This window comes from Aotus nancymaae, unplaced genomic scaffold (assembly GCF_030222135.1).
Source record: "Aotus nancymaae isolate 86718 unplaced genomic scaffold, 86718_ANA_hifiasm-v0.15.2.pri h1tg000062l, whole genome shotgun sequence".
Taxonomy (NCBI): domain Eukaryota; kingdom Metazoa; phylum Chordata; class Mammalia; order Primates; family Aotidae; genus Aotus; species Aotus nancymaae.
Window position 1 is genome coordinate 14,580,197 of NW_026988476.1, and position 12,984 is coordinate 14,593,180.

Genomic DNA, 12,984 nt, shown 5'->3' on the forward strand with positions numbered 1-12,984 from the left:
TGATTGATACAATACTCTGTAGTCAGTTTTCCACTGTACATTTCCTCTTACCAATCTATAAAAGTTATTTTAATACCCTATCAATCAGTTATATTCATTACAAATGCTCAATATGCAGCCTGCTTTGAACTTTAGGAGATCTCTTGTAGTATGAAAAGATATAAATATAATTTAAGGTTGTGAAATACATGAAAACAGTTGTTCCTTATTCAAGAAATTATTTTCTATCCCAATTTTCCAAAAAGATTCTACTATAATTATTTTTAGAGTTGTAAAAGTTTGCTTCTGTAAATAGATCTTCAGTTTATTTTGTGTATGGAAAAAATCAAATGTTTTTATTTGTTTTCTCACCTGGTTAACCAATTCAGTAACATTTATGGAATGAATCATCCATTTCCAGTGTTCCATGACGATCAGCTGAACTCCTGCCCTTCCGGTAGTTATCATTTCACTGTTTTTGCCCTAATTAGACTGAATTCTTTTTCTATTGATTGCAATCAAAACAGTCTTGATAATGTTAACCATATGATATGCTTTAAAATGAGAATTAAGTGAAGACAGAAAGGCCCAACAAATTAGTAATAATAAATAAAGTATGTGATTGGCCAAGGCCTCAGTAATCTCCAGGAGATCAAAGATTTGGTTAAGTAGAGAAACAGTAGTAAAGGTGTCACTCAAATTGGACACTACATTATTAACAATTTTAGATGAAACAGCAATTCTAATCTTTTTTTTTTTTTTGAGACAGGGTCTCACATTGACTGCAGTGGTGAGATCTTGGGTCACCACAACTTCTACCACTCAGGCTCAAGGGATCCTCCCACCTCAAGTGTGTACTACCCGCTTAATTTTTGTATTTTTTGTTGAGATGGGGTTTTGCCATGTTGCCCAGGTTAATCTCAAACTCCTGGGCTCAAGCCACCCACCTGCCTCTACTTCCTAAAATGCTGGGACTACAGGCCAGAGCCATGGCACCTGACCAACAGCAATTCTAAATAATGACAATATCCAATATGTAGTCTTAGGGTTGGGTAGTTGAAATGGCATGAAGGTGAGAGTTAATGGAATTAAGGAGGACAGGAAACTTAAGGCAAAGTGTTCATAAGTATCTACATAATGATGTCGACAATTAGTCAGGAAAATATCAGAAATAGCCAGCTATATTTATCTCATCATATAAAACTCTACCCCATGCCACTTCTCCAACTAATAAACATCATAAAAGATACACATTTTCAATAATCAGTGTGCATCCATGCCACCTTTCTAGTTAATAAATATGATAAAAATATACATTTCCAATGATCAATATGCTTATTGAAATTCACTAAGGTCCTCAAATTTATTTCAGATATAAAGATGAAAGGATGGATACTGAAAGGATGCATACTAACCAAAAAACCTTTTTTAGATCTGATAAAAATGAATGAAGAAATAAAATTTTCATTGCAGTAATAAGTAGCATTTAATGAATATTTATCTGCTTTATTTATGTGTGCTGTACCTTACTTATGTTAGTTCATTCAATATTGTAGGATGTAGAAAAAGGAATCAAACTCAGAATAAATAAAACACATGTCTTTGATACATTCCCTACATACTAACTTTCATCTGCAATAAAAATTTTACAGAATATGCCAAATACAATGTTTTCATAAATAAAAACTTCAGTTACTAAAACATATTTCCATATTGCCTTACAAACTTATTTTATTCAGTAGCATATCAGAACAAATTGTAGCATCACCAAACATATTTATGACTTTTTTTCCTATTACAACTCTATTGAACTTCTCCCTAATTAATTAAAAATCTCATCAGGAGAAAACCTTTACTTTGACATGACATCTCTCAAAATACGTTTCTGAAACACCATTTATTATATGTTCTAAAATATCAACTTAGAAAAGCTTAGATCAGAAATGAAAGGACTGAATTAGTCAACAATAATTAATTAGACATTTATCCATAGTAAGTTCAATCCTCTTCATTCCTTTGGCTTGATGCCACATTGTTTGTTTAATGAGAACTCTATCTCTATGAAGTTATAAAGGATAAAAATTCTGGCATTTAGATGTATGCATTTATTCTGGTAATAGTTGGCAATGATAGTATATTCTGTATAATTTGAGTAGAAAATACACATCTTTCGGTTCTAAAATAAATTTTAGGAAGTTTTAGTATCTGAACTAAATTATATCAGTTAGCTGATCTTTTAAGTAAATAAATTTGGTAAGTTTAAATAGATTAAATTGGGAGCATTTTTCTGTGAGTCAGCCTAATTTAGGGCATAAAAATATCTTCCAAGAGTATACTAGATTCTTTTGACTTGATTTAAAATAATTTTTACATAGATGATGAAATTCCTAATTATATAAACAATCATTAACTGAGGCATAGAAAAACTTTGTGCATAAAGATTGTTGTGATGGTTGTTGGCTATTTAAAATCACATCTGCCAGCATTATTTGGTTAAGATCTTTCATGTTCTGCTTTGGCATTTACAGATTTCCCAAGTGAATTCTCCTCTATTTAGGTTTCAGAAAAAATTTTCTCTAGACATAGTAAGCGGTTAGTTTCTAAGTTAATTTTCATTTCTGAATCAGTTTCTGCTTATATATTTTGACTTTACCATGTCCATTTATATTATTCCTTTATCTTCAATGGTGTTGGGACACAACATGAAATCAAGAATTGTTGCAAATTTAATTAATTTTATTTAAGTCTGTGAATATAGATATAAAATAAATGTAGGGATGATCACAACTTAATCTTCTATTTAACTTTGTTGAATGAATATGGTGTAACTGCTTTTCTGTTTGAGTTATTAAATCTTCTGACATTTTAATTTATGCATAAGTGCTTTGGGTAACTAGAACTGCCTTAACAATTACCAAAACTTGCTGGCTTAAAAAATAAATGGAATTTTGGCCTGATGCAGTGGCTCATATCTCCCAGCACATTGGGAGGCCACAGAGGGCAGATCACTGGAGGTCAAGAGTTCGAGACCAGCCTGGCCAAAACAGTGAAATCCTGTTTCTACTAAAAATACAAAAATTAGCCGTGGCTTGGTGGAGCATGCCTGTAGTTGTAACTATGTTGGAGGCTGAAGTAGAAGGATCACTTGAACCCAGGAAGCAGAGGTTGCGATGAGCCCAGATGGTATCACTATACTTCACTCTGGGTGACAGAGTAAGACTCTGTCTCAAAAAAAAAAAGAAAGAAAGAAAGAAAAAAAGAAATAAATGGAATTTTATTCTCTCACAGTTCTGGAGGCTAGAAGTCCAAAATCAAAAGTATTGGCAGGATTGGTTGTTTCCTAAGGCTGTAAGAGAGAATCTGTTTCACTACTCTCTCCTAGCTTCTGATTGTTACAGGCAATCTTCAGCAGTCTGTGCTTGTAGACAAATCACTCCAGTCTCTGCCTCTGTCTTCTCATGGCTTTATACCACATTTCTCATAAAGTCACAATTCATTAGATTTAGGGTCCACCTGGGTAATTCAGAATGCTTTCATCCTGAGATCCTTAACTTAATAATTTATGACAAAAAACATTTTTCCAAATGAAGTCAAATTCACAAGTACTGGGAATTAGGATTTGGATGTATCTTTTTGGGGACCACAATTCCTCCTACTATAATAAGTTTCATTACAAATTATTTTAAAGTAATTATTCAAATGAAATCAGATATCTGACATCAATTACATTATTATGTATTACAAAACCCTTTTCATTAGGTTTCTTTTCTCAGTGAACGTTATGGATCAAACAACAAATCAATTTTTCCTTACTGATATTTTTATAGCCACACTCACAGTATTTGTTTCAGATATTTTTGCATAACGTTTTGCTGGTTGATCACCACATAATAAATTATTTTTAATTAATTTTATTACAATGTTAATCTGATCAAAATAATCATCCTAGAAGTAATACCCTCTATAAAAGCAGAGAATATGACTGGAACATCATTCTTTTCCACAAGTCAATATAACATTAATATAGCACTTGGATTATTTTCAGTGAACATTTATCTCTATGCAGAGTTGAATTATCATCATAACTCTATTCAATCAATAGCATACACTTTTGACATTGATTAATTTCATTAGTAATTTCCTTATTCCTGGATATAGAATTTGTAACTCTTTGTAATTAGTTCACTCAACACATCCATGAGAATAATAAATACATCCCTATTATAAACTGACCACAGAGTGATGAGATAATTAATTTAAAAAAAAACTAGCAAGTGGCAATTAAATAACAAATTAATATAGCTTTAAAGTCTAAGTCCTAAAAGAAAATTGGGTTTCGTTTTGTATGCTCTACAGATAGGCATCAATTTCTTTGGGCTTGAAATGTAATGTTTAGTGTTGCCAAGGGCATAGTAATAATTAAGTCAAGTAGAGGACTTTGGGGAAGCAAGTGCTAACTTACAGATCTAAGAAACCATATAATTAAAGGAAGGCATGAGGTAGATAAACTTACTGCTCAGTCTGCAAAACATTTATTTGAAAATTTTACAAGCTAGTGAGCATGGATGTGAATCATGTTGTGTACGTATGTGTATTTCCTGCTTCATTTTTTTTCTATTACAGTTAACACTGTTTTCAGTCATTAGAACAAAACAGAACAAAACAAATAGTTAAAAAGTAATGAATTCAACCAACAATTTATCCATACAAACTAGGAAAATTTGATTGATCTTTGTTTATAATAAAATTGACAAAAAGATTCACTGTTTTGCCATCAATTAGTCTAAACTGCTTAAATTTCTCATTTATTCTCAAGGTAAAAACTCACATTTGGCTTTAGACATCAATATAGCTTTTACTGATATAAGTGTTTGCATTTATTGTTATTGTGAAGACTAAAAACAGGTGAGAACCACTAATATCCCTGGATGTCCTGATTGAAAGGTACATTGTCAGGTGTTTTCATTTTTGTTTCTTCTTTTAAGACCCTCCAAAAGTTTTTATGGCATTAACTATTAGAATTTATTAAACATAACTAAATAATAGTATGTTTAATAAATAATAGTTATTTAGTTAAGTTTAGTAAATTATAATAATGCCATAACTATTATGTGAATTTATGGCTTTTAAAGCAGATCCACTTTCTTGAAAAAAATATTTAAAATATAATTGGTTCAGCTATATGTTAAAATGAAACAGCAGAGTGCCTCTGGCTCTCTGAACTCTAATCATCTTGGCTTCTGTGAAAAGATAATTGAATTTCTTATCTAAATATTGAATATTCCTCACCAACTAACTCAGAGTCAAAATTCTTTTCTGGATAAAACTTTAAATTAACAGGTATGATCCTGGGTTAATTATAGGACTAATATAAATTATATATTAAAATAATGTTCAGATGATCTTAGTTACTTTTTAAGGTATGAGTGTGAAAATCTGTATTTCAAAATCAAGAAATGGCTGAAAAGCTGTATTTAATTAGAATTGACTGCTTCTCAACATCTAGCTGAGTTTCACCAAATGTTTATTGCCTGTTATCAGATTATTTGAGTGAATTATATACTAAAATTATTATTTACAAATTTTAAATGAGAATATTTGGATTTTATAATTTTTGATACCCAAACATTTATATTTCCAGATGTAAAAATAAATGAATACCATCCAAATGAGAATAAGCTAAGGCTATTTATTCAGAGCTTGCTATAGCCAGAAAATCAGTCACCACCACTTGCATTTTACAGAGATTCAAAAGCAGTTGGAAGGGGTGCAGTACCAAAGGGAAAGAAATTGGAAGGCTTCGGGTATGCTCTGATTGGAGCCTGTTGGCATAGGAAAGCTGAAGCCTGGCTATCTAAAAGTAAGGCATCCTATGTTGGTTATGGGGGAGTCTTTTCTTTTCTCTGGTTAATCCTAAATAAGAAACAGGGCAAAAATTAGGGATGCTGGTAGTTATTGACCAAGTTTTGACTATACAGAGCTGATTGCTACAGAGGTTGTGAGTCAGAGTTCTGTTTTTATTTATGCCTGGGTCATTGTCCATTTACATATTCAGTCTCTCACAGATATATATATATATTTCATTATAAATTTATTATTGTAAGGTCTGTCTAATGTTAATCTGTAGTAAAAGCTGCTCTTTGATTAAAACATTGCAATATTTATATTTCATCAATAAATTAAAACATAAAATAAGGTATTGGTTTTCTCTTAAATTAGATCAAATTCTTCAAACACAATTCAAAGATCTTTCTCCAATAGAGTTACGAAATAGAAAGTTCTAGTATTCAAAGACAAGTTGCTATTAATCAATCAACAAATATTTAAATATTTAAAACACAGTTCAGAAAGTTTTCACCCAAAATATGACACTAGCTTTATTGCCCAAAATCAGTCATTCTTTCTAGCTCTAGGCTGTCTCTGGTTCCTAACTCATATGCCTAAGACAGGATTCTTCATTTTCTCAGACTCCAGATTGGTCCAATGATCCTTATGAAATCACAGATGCCCCTGGACCCAGCCCTCTCCAGCAGCTCCTCCTCCTACCACAATTCTAGTTTCAGCAGAAAATGTTTATGTAGTCTCTAAAGCGCTAAACTTTCTACTGGTTCACTCTTCCAGTATTTATTTCTTATAGATATTCTATTGTATACTTACATTCAGCCCCTCATCAATAAATAAGACATTTTAGATCATTTATGAGCAGGACTAAAATTGTTTCTGTCAAAATTAATCACTAAAATTTCAAAGTATTACAAATCAATAAATACAGCAAAGGAAAAAGGCGGTGAAAAGTACATATTAATATCAGTCACATTTCAAATTGCATCTTCAGTTTGAAAGTAGGAGAAAAATAATGGTAATACCTTCTACATATTGGCAAAAAAGTATAAAAAATATTTCTTAACATAAAAATTAAATGAAAAATAAAGCCAATAAATGGAGAGCACATGTTTCTATTTGTTCATTCATAAAACTTGTATGCTACTTATATCAATTTATTACACATGTTCTTAACGATGATTAAGATTAAATTGTTCATGAGTATTTCATAAGACATTAAACAAAATTAGCTATCATCGCAAGTTATTTCCCTGTTAACTGTTTTTACAGCACATTTGTATTAGGTAAGTATTTTTTTTAAAAAATCACAAAAGCAAAATAAAAAGTTGAAAACATGAGTTTTTTTTTCTTTTACTGCTGTACTTGATATACATGAAGTAATGGATATCAAGCAACTCATTTGTATAGCATCTCTATTTGTACATTTGTTTTTAGGTTACTTAAATATTTAAATATAAATAAATAAGAGTTGCAAAAATAAGGCTGGATACAGTGGTTCACGCCTGTAATCCCAGCACTTTGGGAGGCCGAAGCAGGCAGATCACTTGAGGTCAGGAGTTTGAGAGCAGCCTGGCCAACATGGTGAAATCCCGTCTCTACTAAAAATACAAAAATTACCCAGGCATGGTGGCAGGCACCTGTAATCCCAACTACTCGTGAGGCCGAGGCAAAAGAATGGCTTGAACCCGTGAGGCGGAGGTTGCAGTGAGCCGAGATCACACCATTGCATTCCAGCCTGGATGACAGAGTGAGACTCTGTCTCAAAAAAAAGAGAGAGAAAAAAAAGAAAGCAAACAACAAGTAACTTTACAAATAACAGAATAGGAATCATTTCTGCCCTTCCTTAGAGGAAACTGAGTGACAACTTCATATAAAGGAACATATCTGAAGTTATAGTCCAAGGTATAAACATTGAAACTGCATTCCACCCATCCACATGGTTCAACAAATTATGTCTATGAGGTACCTATTTCTACAACTTTGTAAATATTCCCAGTGTCAGGACTCAGAACACTCCCAAAGCACAGTGCCTTAGCATGCTGAACTGAAAGAAAGGGACTCAGAAGTAAAATCTTTCTGACCTTCTCCTGCTCTTCTTTCTCCTGGTCCCCTTTCTTCACCAAGGCAGGCCATGGACCCTGAAATTTATCCTCCCCAAGGCAGGTCAAAGACACCAGAAATCCTCTCCCCCAAAGCCAAATATAAAACTTAAAAATATTATTTTAGTCTTTTCCTACCTTTCTGTGTGAGATCTAGCCATAAAGAAACTCTTTGACCTACCTTGTCTGTTAGTAGGTCATAAGACCCTTATTCCAGATGGAGTCTTGTTTTATATCCAGAAGGAAGGAATGCCACACAGAGGCCAAGAAAAAGAAGGAAGGAATGCCACACATGCAAGCCATAAACACGCATGCCTGGCTTTGTTTCTCCATTCAGTCCGTTAGCATTAGATCACTCCCTTTTTGTCAAAGTACATTTCTGCATGGCTGTCTACTCTTTATCACATCTAAGTATTAAAATGGAAAGTTTTTCCTTGAGTCTTTGCATCTTCAATATGAAGGCTCTCATGTCTTGTAAAACTTTAATTAAATAAATATTGTATGCTTTTCTTCTATTAAGTCTTTGTCTTCTTTCAGTCCTAACCAGGAACCCTAAAAGCGTTATGGAAATTTTCCTTCCTTACAATTTCCACAACTGCAACTAAAACTGGAGCCAATTACTGTTTTTATCCCATATTAGGACACACCAATATACAGGTATTTTCCTTTGCCTAGACATAGAGATAGTTATAACACAAGTCCTTATGAGGCCACAATTTAGCAAAGTACTGTGTCAAACATTTATAGCTTATATGAAAATTTCACATCCCCATATCGGCCACCCAAAGATGAAAACATATAACTCCCTAAATCTTAATTGGCTCTATTCTAATATCAAAGAGAAAAACCATATAGGAAAAAACCAGAAATTCAAATAGAAGTAATCTATACCTGTCACAAATCATTAAAAAAACAAATTATTTTGGGAGCATATGGATGACAAATGGTCCATTGTGTTTTAGAATAAAGTAGACAATTTGGGAAGCCAGCTAATTTTCCCCTTCTCCTGCTTCAGCTTCATCTCTTTGGGTATCTGATGTGCAAAATGTTAAGTAGTTTCTCAGCAGTTGCATTATCAGCATGCTATCTTTGTATGACTCTTAATGTATTGAGTTCAACAATGGCTTCATCAAAAGCTGTCTTTGCAAAACACCAGGCTTTTTCCAGAAAGTTCAGATTCTCACACTACAGAGTTTATAGCCCAGATGCAGTCTGATAGGATATGTTGATTGCAATTCATTTTTCTGATTTCAAAAGCTTCATGACGTGCTTGTTGTGACTGATCCACAATCCCTTTCTTATCATCATTAGCAGCAACCTGAGCCAAATAACAGAAGTAGCCTCCTTTCATTTTCAATAGAAGATTTTGCTCTGTGTTTGTGAAGCTTTGGGGATCAAGAATTCTTCCAAAAGGGACAGTACATCATTTACAGGTATCTCTTAGATCACTTTCCATTTTCTCTCTGTATTCTCAACCCATCTGCTGTTTTTCTCAGCAGCTTCTATCATTTGCCCAATACTTGAGACAATGCTCCAAGATGACCTACAGGCTCCTGTAACATTTTTATAAGCAACTGAAAGAAGATTCCTCTCCTAATAAAAAAAAAAAATCCGTTCCTTGCTTAGTTACAGACATCATGCAGTCTTTCATGTCAACATATTGCTCAGCCTGCTTGGCCCATTTGGCCTTCTGCACTGGCATATTTTTACCCATGGTTGAAAGTCATGTGTCAGAAGTGGTTGGCGGTAGACGGATGCGGGCTCAGCAATCTGGATGGGGCTCAGCGGCAAGGCTCAAACTCTGTCCCTAGATCTTGCTGCTCACGAGCTCTGTGTTTCTATTTTCAGTTATGGCAAAATGTATAAGAAAGTGCTGTGAAAGAAATATTACTTGTATTATTTCTTCATCACTAAGTTCTTTATGGCAGCTTCTTTTCCCTTCTGGAAGAGAGTTCCAAACAGAGCCTATGAATCCCTGAAGAAATTTTAGCTCAGGAAATGATTTTTTAAAAATTCAAATCCTTTAGTCAAACTGACTTATGTTTACCTTTAGAAGTTTTATTGTTCTAGTTTTTACACTGAAATCTATTATCTGTTTTGTGTTCATTTTTACATGGTTCAAAGCATCTGAGTATGGATCAGAGCTCATGTTTTTTGACTTGTTCTGTTTTTGGCTTATAGATATTCAATTATTCCAGAACCATTTCTTGAAAATGACAATTCTTTCTCCAGTGAATTGCTTTTGTATCTTTGTCAAAAATCAGTTTTTTTGTGTATGAGAATATATTTATAGATTCGCTCTTCTGTTCCATTATTTGTCTATCTTGATGCCATTCTTCTTGATAATTAGAGCTTTATAATAAGCCTTGAAATCAGGTAGTGTTTACCATACAACATTTTCTTCCTTTTTAAGGTTCTTCAAAAATTTGTGGGTACATTTAGTTCCTTAGCATTTCTATATGAATTTTAGAATTAGCTGACCAATTTCTACAAAAGAAAAAAAAAAGTCTCATGCTAGGATATAGATTGTGAATCTACAGATTAATTTGGTGAGAATTTACATAATATTTATCCTTCTGCCTCATGAACATGAGTTATGAATCCATTTATAGTTTCCTTAATTTCTCCCAGTAACATTTTCTAATTTTAACGTATATGTCTTACACATTGTCACATTTATCTCTAAGTAGTTAATAATTTTAGTGCTATAAGTGATATTATTTTTCATTTCAATTTGTGAATATTTGTTGGTAGTATATTAAAATACCACTAATTTTATGACTTAATCTTATTCCTGTAACCCCAATAAACTTACTAGTTCTAGTACAAAGCTGAATAGAAGTAGTAAGAAAGTGATCTGTTTCTGATCACAGGAGAAAAGCAGTATCTTTCATCAGTACGTACAATGTTAGCAGCAGGATTTTTGTAGATGTCCTTAATCAAATTGCATACAGTATTTCTATTCCTGTTTTGCTGAGAGTTTGGGTGAACTGCAGGTTAGATTTTGTCAGTTGCATTTTTATGTGTCTACTGGAACGATCTTTTTTTTTCTTTTATTTCTTTCTAATATGGTGAATTAATTAGTTTTCAATGTAAAAACAACATTTTATTCTGGGATAAGTTCCATTTGGTCATGATATGTCCCACTGTATTGTTGGATTTGGTTTGCCAAAATTTTATTGACTTTTGCATCTGTTTTTGGAAAGTATTATGCAGTTGTTTCTTGTCCTTATAAAGGTTTTTCTAAATTTGGTATTATGATAATGGTGTCCTTATCAAATAAAATATATTCAATCTTCTTCAGTTTCCCAGGGAAGGTTACATAGAATTGCTTTAAATGTTTGGTATAATTTCTTGATGTTTACTTTGTGTTAATCCTTTAGAATGCAAATTAAATTTTTAATAGCTATAAGACTTTTGAGGTTACTTTTTTGACTGAGTAAATAATACGTCTATTTCCTCTAAGTACTCAAATAATATTAGCATAAAATTATTTATAATATTCCCAAATTATACTTTTAATAGCTATAGAATCTTCTGTGATGTCATCTCTTTTATTTCTAATTTGTAATTTGTGTTTTCTATTTTTTTTCCTGATCAGTCACTGGTAAGAGATTTATCAGTATTATTAGTGTTCTCAAAAAACTACCTTTGATTTCAGTATTTTGTTCTGTCTTGTATTTGTTTTAAGAACCTCACTCAGCCCATGCTAATCCATCACGGCCAGAGGCAGAGGGCCCAGTATCTATGTTTTCATAATTGATTTAAATTCTTCCTTGACAAAGTCAGGAAATAAATTCTCACACATTCAAAACATTCACACACACATACACACACACACACACACACACACACCCCTATGTAAACAAACAAAACCCAAATAAGTATTCTCACCGTGGAATGTCCATTTTCTCTGCCCAGCTTAAGCCTCTAATGCTAACTTCTATTAATCCTGGGTCTCTGTACGTAATTTGACCTCTCCATTTCAACCAAATAGCACATTCAGTCACCTCACTTTTCATTTGCCCTTAACATATATTAATAGGTGTCCTTCGCTCTAGGCTATTGATTAAGTCATCAATATTTGTCATACCCCTCTTGTCTTTGTCATTTCCCGGAGTCAATCTCTCCTCAACCTGCCCTATCCCACTTGCCTCACAGTTTGGCCCAAACAAATCTATCTTATCAGTAAGAATTTTTATAATATTAATAAAATATTGAAATATTAGGAAATTCTTTCATTCTAAGGAGAGTATATACATTAACTTGGGAGACTAGCAGGCTGCAGAAAACGAAGGCATGAGAAGACAACCTTAGAGGTAAAGATGCAGAAACAGTATTTACTTTTTGTCAATAACATTTATGTTTTTTATTGTCTGTAGACAATAAAAATTAGACTAGTAATATAATTTTCATTTTTGTGTAATTTATTTTTAATTGACAAATGATAGTTTTGCACATTTATACTAACAATTTTTGAATGTTATGCTTTTTTGAAAAATTTCTGTGATGTTATTAAAACCAAAAGAAGAACATGATTATGCTCATGATTCATATTCTCTGCAGGAATACTGACTTTGAAATATGAGCTTTTACAAAACTGTTAACATATTGCTTGATTCTCAATTAGTACATTAACGTTTTACTTGTGAGATTTTTTTAAAAAATACATTTTAAAAATATCATACCTCAAATACATTACATAAAATCATAAATGGGATTTAATAACTTGATTGAATGTTATAGCTTAAAACTCATTCTGAAGTGTTTTTTAAAAGCTGTATGACTACATCTTATCTTTTTAACTGAAAGGAAGTAAAACTGCAATGAAACAATAATTACTAAAAAGTCTCATAGGAGAAACATTTCTAAGGGGAAAAAACACCACTTTGAGTGATGCTACTCTCACCATCCTTCCTTCATTGTTGCCCCAGTATCATTGTAAATAGTAAAAACATTAATCTTCCTCCCCATTTTCCATTTTTCTACTCTTTTCCATGGGTATGCCCTCTCCGTATACTTTACTTTTAATGAGTGCTTAAGGAGGTATATTCGCCAGTAG

General features: G+C 32.5%; 1 pseudogene; it reads right to left on the minus strand.

Moving 5' to 3' along the window:
* Positions 1–8,911: 8,911 nt before the first annotated feature.
* LOC105705493 (14-3-3 protein zeta/delta-like) lies at positions 8,912–9,636 on the minus strand (annotated as a pseudogene).
* Positions 9,637–12,984: the final 3,348 nt, after the last annotated feature.